This window comes from Hyla sarda, chromosome 7 (genome assembly GCF_029499605.1).
Source record: "Hyla sarda isolate aHylSar1 chromosome 7, aHylSar1.hap1, whole genome shotgun sequence".
In the NCBI taxonomy this organism is placed as follows: Eukaryota; Metazoa; Chordata; class Amphibia; order Anura; family Hylidae; genus Hyla; species Hyla sarda.
Window position 1 is genome coordinate 94,575,232 of NC_079195.1, and position 21,668 is coordinate 94,596,899.

Genomic DNA, 21,668 nt, shown 5'->3' on the forward strand with positions numbered 1-21,668 from the left:
GTACCGCGCCTATCTTCAGCAGTCAGAGAGGTTGAGCCGTTGCTGGTGGATACGACCTGGTTGCTACCGCCGCTGCAAGACCATCCCGCTTTGCGGCGGGCTCTGGTGAATACCAGTAGCAACTTAGAACCGGTCCACCAGCACGGTCCACGCCAATCCCTCTCTGGCACAGAGGATCCACCTCCTGCCAGCCGAATCGTGACAAGGAGGTTAAGATATGAGGATAGGAGGTAGGGATAGGAAGTCGGGATAGGAGGTCGCGATAGGAGGACGGGATAGGAGGACGGGATAGGAGGACGGGATAGGAGGTCGGGATAGGTGATTGGGATAGGAGGTCTGATAGGAGGTCGGGATAGGAGGACGGAATAGGAGGTCGGGATAGGAGGTCGTGATAGGAGGTCGTGATAGGAGGTCGTGATAGCAGGTCGAGATATGAGGACAGGATAGGAGGTCGGGATAAGAAGTTGGGATAGGAGGTCGGGATAAGAGGTTGGGATAGGAGGTCGGGATAGGAGGACAATCTAGGAGGACAGGAGAGGAGGTCGGGATAGGAGGTCGGGATAGGAGGATGGAATAGGAGGTCGGGATAGGAGGTCGAGAGAGGAGGTCGAGATAGGAGGTCGAGATAGGAGGACGGGATATGAGGACGGGATAGGCGGTCGGGATAGGAGGTCGGGATAGGAGGTTGGGATAGATGGACTGGATATGAGGACGAGATATGAGGTTGGGGTAGGAGGTCGGGATAGGAGGTCGAGATAGGAGGTCGAGATATGAGGACAGGATAGGAGATCGGGATAGGAGGTCGAGATAGCAGTACGGGATAGGAGGTCAGGATAGGAGGTCAGGATAGAAGGTCGAGATATGAGGATGGGATAGGAGGTCGGGATAGGAAGTCAGGATAGGAGATCGAGATAGGAGGTCGAGATAGGGGGACGTGATAGGAGGACGGGATATGAGGACGGGACATGAGGACGGGATAGGAGGTCAAGATAGGAATACGGGATAGGAGGTCAGGATAGGTCGGGAGAGCAGGTCGGGATAGGAGGTCATGATAGGAGGTCAAGATAGGAGGTCGGGATAAGAGGTCGGGATAACAGATCGAGATAGGAAGACTGGATATGAGGAAGGGATAGGAGGTCGGGATAGGAGGTCGAGATCGGAGGACGGGATATGAGGAAGGTATATGAGGACTGGAAATGAGGACGGGATATAAGGACGGATATGAGGACAGGATAGGAGGACAGGATAGGAGGTCAGGATAGGAGGTCGAGATAGGAGTACGGGACAGGAGGTCGGGATAGGAGGTCGAGATAGGAGGACAATGTAAGAGGTCGGGATAGGAGGATGGGATAGGAGGACAGGATAGGAGGTCGGGATAGGAGGTCGTGATAGCAGGTCGAGATATGAGGGCAGGATAGGAGGTCGGGATAAGAGGTCGGGATAGGAGGTCGGGATAAGAGGACGGCCTAGGAGGACAGGATAGGAGGTTGGGATAGGAGGTCGGGATAGGAGGACGGAATAGGAGGTCGGGATAGGAGGTCGAGATAGGAGGAAGGGATAGGAGGACGGGATAGGAGGACGGCATAGGAGGTCAGGATAGGAGGTTGGGATAGGAGGTCAGGATAGGAGGTCGGGATAGGAGGTCGGGATAGGAGGTCGGGATAGGAGGTGGGGATAGGAGGTCGGGATAGGAGGTCGACATAGGAGGACAGCATATGAGGAAGGGATAGGAGGTCGGGATAGGAGGTCGAGATTGGAGGACGGGATATGAGGACGGGATATTAGGACGGATATGACGATGGGATATGAGGACAGGATAGGAGGACGGGATAGGAGGACGAGATAGGAGGTCGGGATAGGAGGTCGAAATAGAAGGATGGGATAGGAGGTCGGGATAGGAAGACGGGATAGGAGGTTGAGATAGGAGGTGGGGATAGGAGGATGGGATAGAAGGACAGGATAGGAGGTCGGGATAGGAGGTCGGGATAGGAGGTCGAAATAGAAGGATGGGATAGGAGGTCGGGATAGGAAGACGGGATAGGAGGTTGAGATAGGAGGTGGGGATAGGAGGATGGGATAGAAGGACAGGATAGGAGGTCGGGATAGGAGGATGGGATAGAAGGTCGAGATATGAGGATGGGATAGGAGGTCGGGATAGGAGGTCAGGATAGGAGATCGAGATACGAAGTCGAGATAGGGGGACGTGATAGGAGGACGGGATATGAGGACGGGACATGAGGACGGGATAGGAGGTCGAGATAGGAGGTCGAGATAGGAGGTCGGGATAGGTGATCGGGATAGGAGGTCGGGATAGTAGGATGGAATAGGAGGTAGGAATAGGAGGTCGAGATAGGAGAACAGGATAGGAGGATGGGATAGGAGGTCGGGATAGGAGGTCGGGATAGCAGGTTGGGATAGATGGACTGGATATGAGAACGAGATATGAGGTTGGGGTAGGAGGTCGGGATAGGAGGTCGGAATAGGAGGTCGAGATAGGAGGACAGGATAGGAGGATGGGATAGGAGGTCGGGATAGGAGGTCGGGATAGCAGGTTGGGATAGATGGACTGGATATGAGGACGAGATATGAGGTTGGGGTAGGAGGTCGGGATAGGAGGTCGAGATAGGAGGTCGAGATATGAGGACAGGATAGGAGATCGGGATAGGAGGTCGGGATAGGAGGTCGAGATATGAGGATGGGATAGGAGGTCGGGATAGGAGGTCAGGATAGGAGATCGAGCTAGGAGGTCGAGATAGGGGGACGTGATAGGAGGACGGGATATGAGGACGGGACATGAGGACGGGATATGATGACTGGATAGGAGGATGGGATAGGAGGTCAAGATAGGAGTACGGGATAGTAGGTCAGGATAGGTCGGGATAGGAGGTCGGGATAGGAGGTCGAGATAGGAGGTCAGGATAGGAGGTCGGGATAGGAGGTCGGGATAAGAGATCGAGATAGGAGGTTGAGATGGGACGACTGGATATGAGGAAGAGATAGGAGGTCGGGATAGGAGGTTGAGATCGGAGGACGGGATATGAGGAAGGTATATGAGGACTGGAAATGAGGACGGGATATGAGGATGGGATAGGAGGACAGGATAGGAGGTCGGGATAGGAGGTCGGGATAGGAGGTCGGGATAGGAGGTCGGGATAGGAGTACGCATAGGAGGACAGGATAAGAGGGTGGGATAGGAGGTCGGGGTAGGAGGATGGGATAGGAGGACAGGATAGGAGGTCGGGATAGGAGGTTGTGATAGGAGGACAGGATAGGAGGTCGGGATAGGAAGTCGGGATAGGAGGAAAAAGACGAGGCAGGCAAAGGAGCAAACAGCCAGAGAATTTTCTGAAAAGACGAGTAATTTTGGATGAAATGTAGGGAACACACCTCTTTTACCGAAAACTTTACGCATTTTATAGGGTTTTTTTTTTTTCCCTACTATTCTGATTTTGTTTAGTTTTTTTTCTGTCGCACATTCTGTCGCATGGTCCGTGCGACAGAATTTAGGCGCAAAACAGGACAAAAAGAGTTAGAATCCTGTTAGTAAATGAGGGCCAGTATGTCTCAGTCGAGAAGCTGCGTCAGTACCAAGAAATAACAGAAAAGCCAAATTGCAAAAACAGTAGAGGAGTCAGAGAGTGTAGTCAGATGTCAAATATGCCAGAAATACAAGATACAGTACAAATGCTAGCTAGGAGTATGATCTCTTTTGCAGGCACGACTTGGATGAAAAAAGGAGCTAAGCAGGTTTAAAAAAGGAGCTAAGCAGGTGAAAAGCGAACATGGTCAGCTGATCATCCAGAGAACAGGGCGTTTCCACAGTAACCAGAATAACAAAAGATCCCATTGCAAATTAACCCTTCAGGTTCTTATAATTATGTTTGATATCATTAGTGTAGGCCCTGTCCTATTCTAGGTCCTGTTTGCTAGGACTCCTGTAGTAAAGGGACAGACAGGAGGTTTCTGAAGCAGGATCGCCCTTGTTAGAGTGGCCAACTTGCATTTTAGGCATGGGGAAAAGAGAAAGTTAGAGCCCGACATGGGGAACCCCTAGATCTGTACATGACTAATCAAATATCATGAACAGCCAGTTACCTTCCAATGTCCCTTTATTATTTGATTGAGTTCTCATGGTAACTCCTTGCTGTTTTGGGGGTGTTTTTGACTTTGTTCTATTTTAAGTTTTATGACATATAAATGAAAGGCTAATTTTTATAGGATGTGTTATTTTTTGATTTATGTCACATGATGACACGCTCCTGTCATATCAGGTATTGTTACTTTGATGCAGGGGCAGACATACACCTGTGCAGCCGGTTCAGCTGCACAGGGGCCAAGCATGTGAGGGGGCCCACTGTCTTTTGAAAGGGTGGTGTGCCCCCTCACACGACACACGCATGAGCAGCGGCACTGCACCTCCGCAGCTCACTGTTCTGAAGCAGCCATGGCACATAACAGCGCCGCGGTCACTTTAGACCAATATTTGAAATTCCCTCCTGACGGAAGCATCAGTGTCAGCATCATGCGCTGAACGCTTCTGCCAGATAGGATCCTGCGTCCGGGCGGGGAAGTGCCCACGTTACTGCAGTGATGACTTGCAAACGGGCAGGGGCAGATACGGGGAGGGGGGTTTAATAGAAGCAGTGGCGGGGAGGATGAATGGAAGAAGGAGCAGGGGGGTGTTGAATGTACACAGGGACAGAAGCGGGGAGGGGGAAATTTAAATGGAAGCAGGGGGAGGATGAATGGAAGCAGGGGCAGGGGGGATGAATGGAAGAAGGAGCAGGGGGATTAATGGAAGTAGGGCGGATTAATAGGAGGGGGGATTAATGGAAGCAGGGGGGATTATTGGAAGCAGGGGAGTTAATGGAAGCAAGGGGGTGTGAATGGAAGCAGGGGCAAGAGGGTTGAATGGAAGAAGGAGCAGGAGGTGTTAATGGGAGAAGGGGGGGTTAATGGGAGCAAAGGGGGTTAATGAGAGTGGGGGGGGGGCAATGGGAGCAGGGGGGGTTCCTGAACAATTGACATATGTGCATGGGGGGGGGAGGGGGGGCAGCACATTCTTTGCATTGCTTTCTGTGTCCTCCCCTGCTTTGATGGTAATTTAAATAAGAGCATTAGAGATTGGTAAGAAATCAGAGTGTGGTGTCCCGGTACTGTATTACATACAGTACCTTGGAAGGGGTACCCAAAGTCAGAGTTCCTAGGAACCGTGGGGTCCTCAGATCTAGTTTTCCCCTAGTCATCCCTTAGATAGTGAATATATTGTTAAATGTGTATAAATGTATATAGAAAGTGTACTTACCTTGCGCTAGCATCGCAGGACCTGCGGGTCACGTGACGAGGCTTTAGTCTCTATGGTTAGTGAAAAGGACCTTTGAGGGTTCATAGGCCATGTGATACCCATAATGCTTTGTGAGGCTGATTGACAGATGGCGTGGACCAATCCTAAAACGGCCAGCCCCTGCCCATATAAGGGAGCTGCGGCCATGATTCTCTCTCTTGGGTTGCTGTCACTGAATGAGGTAGGACCTCCGCAACTTTCAAGGACAATTACTAGGCCAAAGCCTTGCGGCCTCGGCTGAATTACACAGTGAGTTCTTCTAAATTCTCCGCAATTATTGACAAGGACCCAGGACCTAAACATAACCCTTAATCCTGCGGATCTGCACATACTAAATTCTTACAAGTTAAAGAACTTACTAAAAGTCCCAACCAACGGTCAATCCCAGCCAAGCTGTTCATAGACTCTGTTACAAAGACTGTTCTTATGTTCGCATGTTACAGAAAATCTTCAGTAAAGTTTATGCAAGTTTTCAGCGAAGCTCTGGTTGTGGACAATACTTTATTCTGCAACACCTATCGTCCTTGGGAAGGGTGGCAATAGGCCAAGTCATACAGCATTTAACCCTCACCCTGGCGTCACGACTGACAAGGGTTAATAACACTCTTTATAACCTGCACAGCAACATCCCAACCACCACTCACACCCACAAGGCGACCATCACAAGAGCAACAAACATTACATTATTTTTCACATTTTATCGATCCCACCGAGTAACTAGATAATCAATACACTACAAAACTTTTGTATTGTGTAATATGGCTTTCAGTGAAAAACTGACATGTACACTATTAGGGCCCAATAGGGATACAAATATGGCCTTCAGCTGGCATGGAAACCCATCGGCATTCTGCAGTCACAGTATTGGAGGGTTGATGGAGGCCCATTCTCTTAGTCTTACCACTTCGATGCCCGGATCACTATTAATAATTCATATCTTGGCAGTGTCAGTGAAGGGGTAGGGACAGATATGAGAAGGTAGCTGAATTTGGCAGTAGACAAAATGTAGGCTAGTAAGGATAGATTTCAGTCTCAGGAAGATGGTAGTGTTACAGATGGAGATTTATTTATTTTTCTCAGTTTCATATTTATTCCCACCAACTACATACATCTCAGATTATCGGATAATTTTTTACTTGTTATATGTGTATCACGAGACAGTCACAAGGGCCCTGCAACTAGTCCTATATAAAGATATATATAAAGATATATATGAAAATATATATGAAGTTTTATTTTATGTATTTTAGACACTATTATTAAATCTTTTTTATTGTTATTGTGACTCTGTGATATTAAAAGGGTAGCTTGTGTTTGGACTAATTACAACTTTATTTTTTTTATATATATTTTTACATTTCATGCTTTCCTGAGAATCACCTAAAGGACCACAAACCTCTTTTTGTACGTTTGCATAATCTTAAAAATAGTATAGGTTCTTCTGACATAAGTAGGATAGAGGAGAATGAAGCTCTGTGTGCGTCATACATCCCCAGATATTATACATTTCTGCTATTGCAATGAATTAATACTACTTGACCTTGTATTTTAATAAGAACTGACAGGAGTAAAAATACATTAGAAGCAGATGGGTCACATCCTCCTTCCTTATCAGTCAGTGATGAATAAAAAAAAAAAATAGTAAATGGGTTACTAGACTCACGATGCAATATGTTCATATAGACTATATTCACAGTATGTTTTCAGTGCTTTGTCAAGCTATATGTAAGCATCCTGCCCAGAACACTGCCTATTGTCCCTTTAGACTTCATTAGGCCTAACAGTCTAATGGGGACTATGTTCAGTCCATTTCCTAAACATATACTGTATGTCGCATGTGTGGGACTCAAAATATGGTTGACTATTCTAACAGAATGCTGACGTACAGCTCACAGAGTCCTAAAAACATGAGGAGAATATATCATATGCCACATGTGCTCTCTGGTTCCCATTCTTGGTGTAGGTATTTCTTCATTTAGACTGGAGATCGGATATGTAGGTGTGGTAGCCACGAGGTGTAGGGACACTTGGCTACCACACCTACATATCCGATCTCCAGTCTAAATGAATCCCCTGCCAGTGTACAGGCTTGCTGGATCTATGTAATGGTACATATCTCGACATAGATCCAGAGAGCTTGTGTTCCCCTACTGGTGGAGATTTTTATCAGCGGTTTAAGCTGGTGCAATCTGTCATAAATTTGGCGAGCAGGGGTGACCAAGCCCCCTTCATCTATAGCCATGCCCCTTTTGGCTGAAGTCACACCCATTCAGCATGCACTACAAAAGCAGCAAATTGCAAAAATTTTGAACTTTGAGCTCAATCTTGCGCAAAAATGTAGCTATTATTTGCCATTTTGCATTGTTTGTAACTTTACACCCTGTTATAAACAATACCTGATCACTTTGCGATGCCAGGGCACCTTTAGCCTATACACGGTCCGAGGATGGAGACAGCTTCTCCTGGGAGAAGGGTGCAGATGGTATTACACAAACAGTCTGGTGCTGGGTGAGAGGATGCAACGTAATCCCTTGGGAGCCCTGTTGCCTTGCTGGGACTTGTGGTGCTTTCACCAAATGAATTGATACTGACATGGAAGACAGATAGATGAATCCTGGCAGCTAAGGTTCTGTCAAGGTTTTGTAGCCTCCTCCGCCAGGGCATGAACTTCCACTGTGCGGGTGATCCTTGCAGAATGAACAAATTTTATACATTTGATCTGGGCCTTCCCTTGAGGCCTCTACACACAACACAACTTAACCACACTGTGGCTCAGCTTAGTCTGGAGATGAACTCTCAACTGTTAACTGGGGCAACTCCTCCCCCCACTACACTATATGGGCTAGAATTTAGGAGTTCCCATTGGCAAGCAGGGTCACAAGGGGTACACTGCTCTCTCTTAAGGGTACAGTAACACATTTAGCATATATAAGAATATAAACATCAAGATCATTATAGAAAAATATACTCATTTCATAATACTCAGTACTCAGTACACAGGTCTAGAGAAATCCCACCCAAAATGTGTCTTTGATCAGGTAAAAGTTGATATATTTACCAAACCAAACCAAATGTTGGACTGGGTGTTCCTAATGTAACTTAATATTACCAGGCAGCAACCATTTAGTAAATGTGGGCATGTTTTGGTGTACCTAATGTCCATCCTCTTCCTATTTAATCTTTATAGGGCTCCCTATGTTTACCCACAACCTATGTTACTATCATTTCAAAAATATTTTGACATACAGTGCATAGTGAAAGTATTCGGCCCCCTTGAACTTTTCGACCTTTTGCCACATTTCAGGCTTCAAACATAAAGATGTGAAACTGTAATTGTGAAGATTCAACAACAAGTGGGACACAATCATGAAGTGGAACGAAATTTATTGGATATTCAAACTTTGTTAACAAATAAAAAACTGAAAAAATTGGGCGTGCAAAATTATTCAGCCCCTTTACTTTCAGTGCAGCAAACTCTCTCCAGAAGTTCAGTGAGAATCTCTGAATGATCCAATGTTGACATAAATGACTAATGATGATAAATAGAATCCACCTGTGTGTGATCAAGTCTTTATATAAATGCATCTGCACTGTGATAGTCTCAGAGGTCCGTTTAAAGCGCAGAGAGCATCATGAAGAACAAGGAACACACCAGGCAGGTCCGAGATACTGTTGTGGAGAAGTTTAAAGCCGGATTTGGATACAAAAAGATTTCCCAAGCTTTAAACATCCCAAGGAGGACCGTGCAAGCAATAATATTGAAATGGAAGGAGTATCAGACCACTTCAAATCTACGAAGACCTGGCCATCCCTCTAAACTTTCAGCTCATACAAGGAGAAGACTGATCAGAGATGCAGCCAAGAGGCCCATGATCACTCTGGATGAACTGCAGAGATCGACAGTTGAGACTCTGTCCATAGGACAACAATCAGTCGTATACTGCACAAATCTGCCCTTTATGGAAGAGTGGCAAGAAGAAAGCCATTTCTTAAACATATCCATAAAAAGTGTCATTTAAAGTTTGCCACAAGCCACCTGGGAGACACACCAAACATGTTGAAGAAGGTGCTCTGGTCAGATTAAACCAAAATCAAACTTTTTGGCAACAATGCAAAACATTATGTTTGGCGTAAAAGCAACACAGCTCATCACCCTAACACACCATCCCCACTGTCAAACATGGTGGTGGCAGCATCATTGTTTGGGCCTGCTTTTCTTCAGCAGGGACAGGGAAGATGGTTAAAATTGATGGGAAGATGGATGGAGCCAAATACAGGACCATTCTTGAAGAAAACCTGATGGAGTCTGCAAAAGACCTGAGACTGGGAGGAGATTTGTCTTTCAACAAGACAATGATCCGAAACATAATGCAAAATCTACAATGGAATGGTTCACAAATAAACATATCCAGGTGTTAGAATGGCCAAGTCAAAGTCCAGACCTGAATCCAATCGAGAATCTGTGAAAAGTACTGAAAACTGCTGTTCACAAACGCTCTCCATTAAACCTCACTGAGCTTGAGCTGTTTTGCAAGGAGGAATGGGAAAAAATTTCAGTCTCTTGATGTGCAAAACTGATAGAGACATATCCCAAGTGGCTTACAACTGTAATCGCAGCAAAAGGTAGCGCTACAAAGTATTAACTTAAGGGGGCTGAATAATTTTGCACACCGAATTTTTCAGTTTTTTATTTGTTAAAAAAGTTTTAAATATCCAATAAATTTCGTTCCACTTCATGATTGTGTCCCACTTGTTGATTCTTCACAAAAAAATGACAGTTTTATATCTTTATGTTTGAAGCCTGAAATGTGGCAAAAGGTCGAAAAGTTCAAGGGGGCCGAATACTTTCACTATGCACTGTATCATAGACATGTTATAAGTTTTGATCGGTCAGGGTCTGGGTGTTCAGTCCCTACACAATCGTTAGAACAAGCAAAGAGAAACATGCAGCTAGTCGATTTTCAATCCAGCTCGCTGCTCTCCCCATCTTGTTGGAGGAGATAGGCTAAAGAATTACTATAAAACCCTTCTACTGTGGCGAGACAGGGAGAGAAATGCTTAGCCGCATACTTCACCCAGCTTACGTTAACAATTAGTGAGGGTCTCGACTGATCAAGCATTTGACATGCCTCTGTGATATGTTAAACGTTGTTCGAATTGAAAATAACCCCCTGGCCACCCGTACAGCAATATACAAAATGTCGGACATACGTCTAATTCTTTAAAAACAAGATTTAGAAAACATCTAAACCTGTTGGGGACGGAGGCCCTCGCGTCCCGGTACTTAAGGACGGAGGGCGTACCGGTATGCCCTCCGCATTTCTGATCACCGCCGCTCGCAGGGCGGTGATTGGACCGGGATGACTGCTGATATCTATCAGCAGGCATCCCGTGGTAATGCCTAGGGGGGTCATGAGACCCCCCATGTCGGCGATTGCGGCAAATCGAAGGTCAATTCAGACCTGCCATTTGCCGCGATCCGGGTCAATCGGGTCACTGGTGACCCGATTGCCCGAAAAATAAGAATGATCGGAGCTGTCAAAGACAGCTCCAAGCATCCTAAAGGATACGATTGCCACCCCCTCCTATCCCCTGCCATTGATCGATCAGGCTGACGACCAATGGCAGGAGGGGGGCGGGGGTTAGAGTTCATTTCCCCTGCTCTGCCCACCGATCGGGGGAACACGGGCGGCAAGGGGGGAGAATGGCCCGGCTTACCGGACCGACATAGGTGGCATCCTGGAGGAGCGGCGGCAGCAGGAGGAGGCAGGCCAGAAAGTGCGGCGGAGGAGGCTGCAGCGAAGATCGCGGTAAGTGATCTTCACTGTGGCCTTCTAAAAGCTGCAAAACCACAACTCCCAGCATGCCCAGACAGCCAAAGGCTGTCTGGGCATGCAGGGAGTTGTAGTTTTGCAAAATCTGGAGGGTCACAGTTTGGAGACCACTGTGTAGTGGTCTCTATACTGTGGTCCTCCAGATGTTGCAAACCTACAACTTTCAGCATGCACTGACTGTCTGGGCATGCTGGGAGTTGTAGTTTTGCAACATCTGAAGTGGCACAGTTTGGAGACCACTATACGGTGGTCTCCAAACTGTAGCCCTCCAGATGTTGCAAAAGTACAATTCCCAGCATGGCCAGACAGTCAGGGATGCTGCTGGGCATGTAGTTCTGCAATATCTGGCCCTTCATATGTTGCAGAACTACAACTCCCAGCATGCCTGGACAGTCTGTTGTAGTTTTGCAAGATCTGGAGGGCTACAGTTTGGAGACCACTACTTAGCGGTCTCCAAACTGTTCTTCCCCAGTTGTTGCATAACTACAACTCCTAGCATGCCCAGACTGTCCAGGCATTCTGGGAGTTGTAGTTCTGCAACATCTGAAGCCAGATATTGCAGAACTACATGCCCAGCATACCTGACTGTCTGGCCATGCTGGGAATTGTAGTTTTGCAACAGCTGTATGTACACTGGTTGGGAAACACTGAGCTAGAGTCTGTTTCCTAACTCAGTGTTTCCAACCCGTGTGCCTCCAGCTGTTGCAAAACTACAACTCCCAGAATGCACTGACAGACTGTACATGCTGGGAGTTGTAGTTTTGCAACAGCTGGAGGCACACTGGTTGGAATCACTGAGCTAGAGTCTGTTTTCTAACTCAGTGGTTCCCTACCAGTGTGCCTACAGCTGTTGTAAAACTACAACTACCAGCATGTACTGTCTATCAGTGCATTCTGGGAGTTGTCATTTTGCCACAGCTGAAGGCTTAAAATTTTTACACTAACATGTTGGTGTTGCCCCATACGGAAATACCCCATATGTGTACGTAAAATGCTCTGCGGACGAACTACATGGCTCAGGAGTGAGAGAGCGCCATGTACAATTAAGGCCTAAATTGGTGATTTGCATAGGGGTGGCTGATCGGTACAGCGGTTCTGACATTAACGCAAAAAAAAGAACACCCCCATGTGACCCCATTTTGGAAACTACACCCCTCACGGAATGTAACAAGGGGTATAGTGAGCCTTAACAGCCCACAGGTCTTTGACAAATTTTTGTTAAAGTTGGACATGAAAATTAGTTTTATTTTTCCTGAAATGCTGGTATTACCAAATTTTTCATTTTCACAAGGGGTAATAGGAAAAAAGCCCCCCAAAATTTGTAACCCCATTTCTTCTGAGTAAGAACATACCCCATATGTGGATGTAAAGTGCTCTGCGGGCGAACTACAATGCACAGAAGAGTAGGGGCGCCATTGGGCTTTTTGAGAGAGAATTAGACTGGAATTGAAGGCTATGTGTGTTTAAAAAACCCGGATGCCAGCACAGTGGACCCCCTCCACATGTGACAACATTTTGGAAACTACACCCCTCACAGAATGTAACAAGGGGTACAGTGAGAATTTACGCCCCACAGGTGTCTGACAGATTTTTTGAACAGTCGTCCATAAAATGAAAAATGTAATTTTTCATTTGCACAGCCCACAGTTCCAAAGATCTGTCAAACGCCAGTGGGGTGTAAATGCTCACTACACTCCTTATTAAATTCTGTGAGGGGTGTAGTTTCCAAAATAGTATGCCAAGTGTTTATTTTTTTTTATTTTTTTTTTACTGTTCTGGCATCATGGGGGCTTCCTAAATGCAACATGCCCCCAAAAACCATTTCAGCAAAATTCGCTCTTCAAAAGCCCAATGTCGCTCATTCCCTTCTGAGCCCTCTAGTGCACCCGTAGATCACTTTACATCCACATATGAGGTATTTCCTTACTCGAGAGAAATGGGGTTACAAATTTTGTGGGGCATTTTCTCCTATTACTTCTTGTGAAAATGAAAAGTTTGGGGTAACACCAGCATTTTCACGTCCCACTTTAACAAAAGTTCGTCAATCACATGTGGGGTGTTAAGGCTCACTGTAACCCTTTACGTGCCATAGTATGCCATGTTTTTTTTTTTTTGCTGTTCTGGCAACATAGGGGCTTCCTAAATGCGACATGCCCCCCAAAAAACCATTTCAGCAAAATTTGCTTTCAAAAAGCCAAATGTGACTCCTTCTCTTCTGAGCATTGTAGTTCGCCCGCAGAGCATTTTACGCCCTAACATGGGGTATTTCCATACTCAAAAGAGATGGGGTTACAAATTTTGGGGGCATTCTCCTATTACCCTTTGTAAAAATTGTAAATTTGGGAAAAGAAATTGCACTTTAGTGAAAACAATTTTTTTTTCATTTACACATCCGACTTTAACGAAAAGTCGTCAAACACCTGTGGGGTGTTAAGGCTCACTGGACCCCTTGTTACTTGCCTTGAGGGGTGTAGTTTACAAAATAGTATGCCATGTGGGGTTTTTTATGCTGTTGTGGCACCATAGGGGCTTCCTAAATGTGACATGCCCCTAACAAACCATTTCAGAAAAATTCACTCTCCAAAATCCCATTGTTGTCCTTCCCATCTGAGCCCCCTACTGCGCCCCCTACATATATGAGGAATTTCCTTACTCGAGATAAATTGGGTTACAAATGTTTGTTTGTTTTTCTCCTATTACCCATGTAAAAAATGAAGATTTTGAATTTTCTCCTTCACTTTGGCGCTATTCCTGTGAAACACCTAAAGGGTTAACAAACTTTCTGAATGTCATTTTGAATACTTTGAGGGGCGCAGTTTTTATAATGGGGTCATTTATGGGGTATTTCTAATATGAAGACCCTTCAAATCCACTTCAAAACTGAACTGATCCCTGAAAAATTCAAATTTTGAAAATTTTGTGAAAAATTTGAAAATTGCTGCTGAACTTTGAAGCCCTCTGCTGTGTTCCAAAAGTAAAAACATGTCAACTAGAGATGAGTGAACTTACAGTAAATTCGATTCGTCACGAACTTCTCGGCTCGGCAGTTGATGACTTATCCTGCGTAAATTAGTTTAGCCTTCAGGTGCTCCGGTGGGCTGGAAAAGGTGGATACATTCCTAGGAAAGAGTCTCCTAGCACATTAGAGATGAGCGAACTTACAGTAAATTCGATTCGTCACGAACTTCTCAGCTCGGCGGTTGCTGTCTTTTCCTGCATAAATTAGTTCAGCTTTCCGGTTCTCCGGTGGGCTGGAAAAGGTGGATACAGTCCTAGGAAAGAGTCTCCTAGGACAGTATCCACCTTTTCCAGCCCACGGGAGCACCTGAAAGCTGAACTAATTTATGCAGGAAAAGTCATCAACTGCCGAGCTGAGAAGTTCGTGACGAATCGAATTTACTGTAAGTTCGCACATCTCTAATGTCAACTTTATGATGAAAATATAAAGTAGACATATTGTATATGTGAATCAATATATAATTTATTTGGAAAGTCTGTTTTCCTTACAAGCAGAGAGCTTCAAAATTTTAAATTTTTTCATCAAATTTTGGAATTTTTCACCAAGAAATGATGCAAGTATCGACATAAATTTACCACTAACTTAAAGTAGAATATGTCACAAAAAAACTATCTTGGAATCAGAATGAAAAGTAAAAGCATCTCAGAGTTATTAATGCTTAAATTGACAGTTGTCAGAATTGCAAAAAATGCTCCCATCCTTAGGGTTATAATGGGCTCCGTCCCCAAGGGGTTAGTTGTCACTTTCAAGAAACGCATGCTGCAAATACATGCTGGTGTTGTAACGACACTCAAGGTTTCCGGTATTGAGAGAGTACATCTCCCAGTATGTGGTGGTAGCATGAAATGCAAGCTCCTCAATAGAGAGACATACTGGATTGACATGCTTGACACATGGAAACCTACTGGATTAAACTCCAGACTAGATCTGGTGTTAACCTATTAATAATATACTATCGAATTTACCTTTATATGTAATTCTGAATTTCTTTTATGCTAGTCATTCCTTTTTTTTTGTGCAAAAAATCGGCTATTGAGTATAGCACTGTTCACATTGTGCGGTTCTTGTCACTGTGTGCTTTGATTTATCTGTTTTTGCTTCTGTGAAGCATTAAATAAATTAAAATATTTGTATATGTAGTTTTTTTGTGTGAATCACACGTGTGCATGAGCATCCTTTAGGCCATATAGTAGCAATTCACTTTTTTATATAATACTAGCTGAGTACCCGGCGTTGCCTGCTTTTCCTTCCTAATCCTTGTTGTGGAGGAAAATCAACAGAGGAAGCTTTTGACTTCATATCCCGTCCTCATATATTGTTGTCATATCCCAACCCGATATCCCGACCTCCAATCCAGATGTCCTATCCCATCCTCCTATCCTGACCTCCTATCCTGTCCTCCTATCTCGACCTCCTATCCCGTCCTCCTATCCCGTCCTCCTATCCCGTCCTCATATCTCGACCTCCTATCTCGACCTCCTATCTCGACCTCCTATCCTGACCTCCTATCTCGACCTCCTATCCCGTCCTCCAATCCCGTCCTCCTATCTCGACCTCCTATCTCGACCTCCTCTCCCGGCCTCCTATCCCGACCCCCTATCTCGACCTCCTCTCCCGACCTCCTCTCCCGGCCTCCTATCCCGACCCCCTAACCCATCCTCCTATCTCGACCTCCTATCCCCTCCTCCTATCCTGTCCTCTTATGTCGACCTCCTATGTCGACCGGTATATGTGTACCAGGTATTGAAATATCTCCAGCCGTACGGAAGTTATGTGGGAACATACATTTCCCATTGATTTGCATAGGATTTTAAACAAAAACCCCGACCCTCACAAATAGGGGTAGTTAAGGGTTAAATTAACTATCCTATATTTTAAGTGGACATATCAGTAACATGTGACCAAGTATTATCGAAATATCTCCAGCCGTTTGGAAGTTATGCAATAACATATATTTCCCATTGACTTGTATGGGACTTTAAACATAAACCCCGCCCCTGGCAAATGGGGGTGAGTAAGGGTTAAATTACCATCCTATGTTTGTTGTTGACATATAAGTAACATGTGTGCCAAGTTTCATGTTAATATCTTTAGACGTTTGGACGTGATGCTGGAACATACAAGCACACACATACATACATACATACACACGTTGAGTTTTATATATATAGACTAGCTGAATACCCGGCGTTGCCCGGTTTTTCCTTCCTAATCCTTGTTGGGGAGGAAAATAAACAAAGGAGGAAGCTTTTGACTTCATATCCCGTCCTCATATATTGTTGTCATATCCAACCCCCTATCCTGTCCTCCTAGCCCGCCCTCCTATCCCATCCTCCTATACAGTCCATCTATCCCGACCTCCTATACCGTCCTCCAATCCTGTACTCATATCCTGTCCTCCTACCTTGACCTCCTATCCTGACCTCCTATCCCCTGCTCCTATCTCAACTTCCTATCTCGACCTCCTATCCCGACCTCCTATCCAGTCCATCTATCCCAACCTCCTATCTCGACCTCCTATCCCGACCTCCTATCCCGTCCTCCTATCCAGTCCTCCTATCGTGACCTGCTATCCCGTCCTCCTATCCCGACCTCCTATCCCGACCTCCTATCCCGACCTCCTATCCCGTCCTCCTATCCCGTCCTCCTATCCCGTCCTCCTATCCCGTCCTCCTATCCCGTCCTCCTATCTCAACCTCCTATCACAAACTCATATCCCAACCTCCTATCCCGACCTCCTATCCCGTCCATCTAACCCAACCTCCTATCCCGTCCTCCTATCCCGACCTCCTATCCCGTCCTCATATCCCGTCCTCATATCCCATCCTCCTATCTCGACCTCCTATCCCGTCCTCATATCTCGACCTATCTCGACCTCCTATCCCGTCCTCCTATCCCGACCTCCTATCCCATCCTCATATCCCATCCTCCTATCTCGACCTACTATCCTGACCTCCTATCCCGTCCTCCAATCCCGTCCTCCTATCCCCTGCTCCTATCTTGACCTCCTATCCCGTCCTCCTATCCTGTCCTTCTATCCAGTCCATCTAACCCAACCTTCTATCCCGTCCTCCTATCCCAATCTCCTATCCCATCCTCATATCCCATCCTCCTATCTCGACCTCCTATCCCGTCCTCCTATCCCATCCTCATATCCCCTGCTCCTATCTCAACCTCCTATCTAGACCTCCTATCCCGACCTCCTATCCAGTCCATCTATCCCAACCTCCTATCTCGACCTCCTATCCCGTCCTTCTATCCAGTCCATCTATCCCAACCTCCTATCCAGTCCTCCTATCTTGACCTCCTATCGCGACCTCCTATCCCTTCCTCCTATCCCGACCTCATATCCCGACCTCATATCCCAACCTCCTATCTCGACCTCCTATCCCGACCTCCTATCCCGACCTCCTATGCCGTCCTCCTATGCCGTCCTCCTATCCCGACCTCCTATCTCGACCTCCTATCTCAACCTCCTATCCTGTCCTCCTATCCAGTCCATCTAACCCAACCTCCTATCCCGTCCTCCTATCCCGACCTCCTATCCCGTACTCATATCCCATCCTCCTATCTCAACCTACTATCCTGACCTCCTATCCCGTCCTCCAATCCCGTCCTCCTATCTCAACCTCCTATCCCGTCCTCCTATCCCGTCCATCTAACCCAACCTCCTATCCCGTCCTCCTATCCCGACCCCCTATCCCGTCCTCATATCCCATCCTATCTCGACCTCCTATCCCATCCTCCTATCCCATCCTCATATCCCCTGCTCCTATCTCAACCTCCTATCTAGACCTCCTATCCCGACCTCCTATCCCAACCTCCTATCCAGTCCTCCTATCTTGACCTCCTATCGCGACCTCCTATCCCGTCCTCCTATCTCGACCTCCTATCCCGTCCTCCTATCCCGACCTCCTATCCCTCCCTCATATCCCGACCTCCTATCTCATCCTCCTATCTCGACCTCCTATCCCGACCCGTAATATGTGTACCAGGTATTGAAATATCTCCAGCCGTACGGAAGTTATGTGGGAACATACATTTCCCATTGATTTGCATGGGACTTTAAACAAAACCCCGACCCTCACAATGGGGGTAGTTAAGGGTTAAATTAACTATCCTATATTTTAAGTGGATATATAAGTAACATGTGACCAAGTATTATCGAAATATCTCAAGCCGTTTGGAAGTTATGCAGTAACATATATTTCCCAGTGACTTGTATGGGACTTTAACCCCTTAAGGACCAGGCCATTTTATACCTTAGGACCAGAGCGTTTTTTGAACATCTGACCACTGTCACTTTAAACATTAATAACTCTGGAATGCTTTTAGTTATCATTCTGATTCCGAGGCTGTTTTTTCGTGACATATTCTACTTTAACATAGTGGTAATTTTTTGTGGTAAATTGCATCCTTTCTTGGTGAAAAATTCCAAAATTTGATGAAAAAATTTAAAATTTAGCATTTTTCTAACTTTGAAGCTCTCTGCTTGTAAGAAAAATGGCTATTACAAATACATTTTATTTTTATTCACAAATACAATATGTCTACTTTATGTTTGCATCATAAAATGTATGAGTTTTTACTTATGAAAGACATCAGAGGGCTTCAAAGTTCAGCAGCAATTTTCAAATTCTTCACAAAATTTTCAAACTCACTATTTTTCAGGGACCAGTTCAGGTTTGAAGTGGATTTGAAGGGTCTTCATATGTGAAATACCCCACAAATGACCCCATTATGAAAACTGCACCCTCCAAAGTATTCAAAATGACACTCAGTAAGTGTTTTAACCCTTTAGGTGTTTCACAGGAATAACAGCAAAGTGAAGGAGAAAATTCTAAATCTTAATTTTTTTACACTCGCATGTTCTTATAGACCCAATTTTAGAATTTTTGCAAGGGGTAAAAAGGAGAAAATTTTTACTTGTATTTGAAACCCAACTTCTTTCGAGTAAGCACATACCTCATATGTCTATGTTAATTGTTTGGCGGGCGCAGTAGAGGGCTCAGAAGGGAAGAAATGACATATGGTTTTTGGGGGGCCTGTCACCTTTAGGAAGCCCCTAGGGTGCCAGAACAGGGAAAAAAAAAAACACATGGCATACCATTTTGGAAACTAGACCCCTTGGGGAACGTAACAAGGGGTAAAGTGAACCTTATTACCCCACAGGTGTTTCACGGCTTTTGCATATGTAAAAAAAAATAATAATAATTTTCCCAAAATGCTTGTTTTCCCAAAAATTTAACATTTTTAAAAAGGGTAATAGCAGAAAATACCCCCCAAAATTAGCCGGATACCTACTGTAAACCTCCGCCCATGTGAGTGTACCCTGTACATTCACATTGGGGGGAACATCCAGCTGTTGCAAAACTACAACTCCCAGCATGTACGGTCTATCAGTGCATGCAGGGAGTTGTAGTTTTGCAACAGCTGGAGGCATACTACTTTGGCTGGGAATGCTGGGGATTGTAGTTATGCCACAGCTGGAGACACACTGGTTTGCTACTTAACTCAGTGTTTCACAACCAGTGTGCCTCCAGCTCTTGCAAAATTACAACTCCCAGCATGTCCTGTGCATGCTGGGAGTTGTAGTTTGCAACAGCTGGAGGCACACCGGTCGTGAAACACTGAGTTAAGTAAAAAAAAAAAAACTCTGTGTTTCACAACCAGTGTGCCTTCAGCTGTTGCAAAACTACAACTCTCAGCAGTCACCGACAGCCAACGGGCATGCTGGGAGTTGTAGTTATGCAACCAGCAGATGCACCACTACAACTCCCAGCATGCACTTTAGCTGATTGTGCAAGCTGGGAGTTGTAGTTATACAATAGCTGAAGGTACACTTTTCCATAGAAAAAAATGTGCCTCCAGCTTGTTAGGATTCAGCAGGCTGGATGTGGATCCTCTGTGTCAGCGAGGGATTGGTGTGGACCGTGTCGGTGGACCGGTTCTAGGTTGCTACTGGTATTCACCAGAGCCCGCCGCAAAGCGGGATGGTCTTACTGCGGCGGTAGCAACCAGGTCGTATCCACCGGCAACGGCTCAACCTTGCTGACTGCTGAGAAGGCGTGGGACAGAAGGACTAGACAGAGGCAAGGTCAGACGTAGCAGAAGGTTGGGGCAGGCGGCAAGGTTCGTAGTCAATGGAGATAGCAAGAGGTCAGGAACACTGGTAAGGCAAACACTGTAAACGCTTTCACTAGGCACAAGGGCAACAAGATCCGGCAAGGAAGGGAAGGGGAAGTGAGGTTATATAGGGAAGTGCACAGGTGGAAGCTAATAGACTGATTGAGCCAGGCACCAATCATTGGTGCACTGGCCCTTTAAATCTTAGAGAGCTGGTGCGTGCGCCCCCTAAGGAGCGGAGCCGCGCGTGCCAGGACGTGACAGCCGGGGACCAGGACAGGTGAGTGACTTGGGATGCGATTCGCGAGCGTGTGCGTCCCGCTATGCGAATCGCATCCCCGCCGGCAGTGTCAGTGCAGCGCTCCCGGTCAGCGGGTCTGACCGGGGCGCTGCAGAGAGAGGAACGCCGCGAGCGCTCCGGGGAGGAGCAGGGACCCGGAGCGTTCGGCGTATAAGTACCCCCTCCCCCTTAGGTCTCCCCCTCTTTTTGTCCGGTTGTCGCTTCACATGCGACGAGGACATTGGGAGCGATTCTAGAGTTTCCTTTTGGAAGACAGAGAAGTCCTGGGTAAACTCATCAAAGGCAGGCAGTCCAGAAGGAGTGGGAATGGGGAGGGGGGGCAGAGGGTGAAGCTTGGCACGGGGCAGAGTGTTACCAGGACGGGGGCTATGAGGAGGCAAAATCTCTGCTCGTATTTTTTGTGGCAAGAAGCACCCCAGCTCTTGATCTCCCCGGTGGTCCAGTCAAGGGTAGGAGAGTGGCGTTGGAGCCATGGCAGACCGAGGAGGACTTCAGAGGTGCAGTTGGGCAAAACAAAAAATTCAATTTTTTCGTGATGCAGTCCAATGCTCATGAGCAGGGGTTCTGTGCGGTAACGCACAGTGCAGTCCAATTTTACTCCGTTGACCGAGGAAATGTAAAGCGGCTTGACGAGACGGGTCACAGGGATGTTGAACTTATTAACAAAAGATGCCAAAATAAAATTTCCCGCAGAAGCAGAGTCCAAGAAGGCCACAGCTGAGAAGGAGGAGTTGGCAGAAGGAGAAATCCGCATGGGCACAGTGAGACGTGGAGAAGCAGACTTCATACCAAGAGACGCCACTCCCACGTGAGCTGGGTGCGTGCGTGCGTTTCCCAAACGTGGAGGACGAATAGGGCAATCCACCAAGAAATGTTCGGTACTAGCGCAGTACAGACATCAATTTTTATCTCTGCAGCGAGTCCTCTCTTCATGGGTCAGGCGAGACCGATCCACTTGCATAGCCTCCTCGGCGGGAGGCACAGGGGTAGATTGCAAAGGATACTGTGAGAGGTGCCCAGAGATCAAGGTCTTTTTCCTGGCGG

At 46.3% G+C, this 21,668-nt stretch overlaps 1 protein-coding gene across 9 annotated transcripts in view; it reads right to left on the reverse strand.

Moving 5' to 3' along the window:
- The window catches only part of LOC130282117 (neutral ceramidase-like), a 348,583-nt gene that overhangs the window by 145,742 nt on the left and 181,173 nt on the right, over nucleotides 1-21,668 (reverse strand). For 4 of the 9 annotated variants that reach the window (XM_056530023.1, XM_056530032.1, XM_056530022.1 and 1 more), the window contains one exon: nucleotides 7,741-7,806. The exons of the other annotated variants lie outside the window; for them this stretch is intronic. The gene's annotated coding sequence lies outside the window, so the exon portion shown is untranslated. The remainder of the gene's footprint in view (nucleotides 1-7,740; nucleotides 7,807-21,668) is intronic. 9 annotated transcript variants of the gene reach the window in all.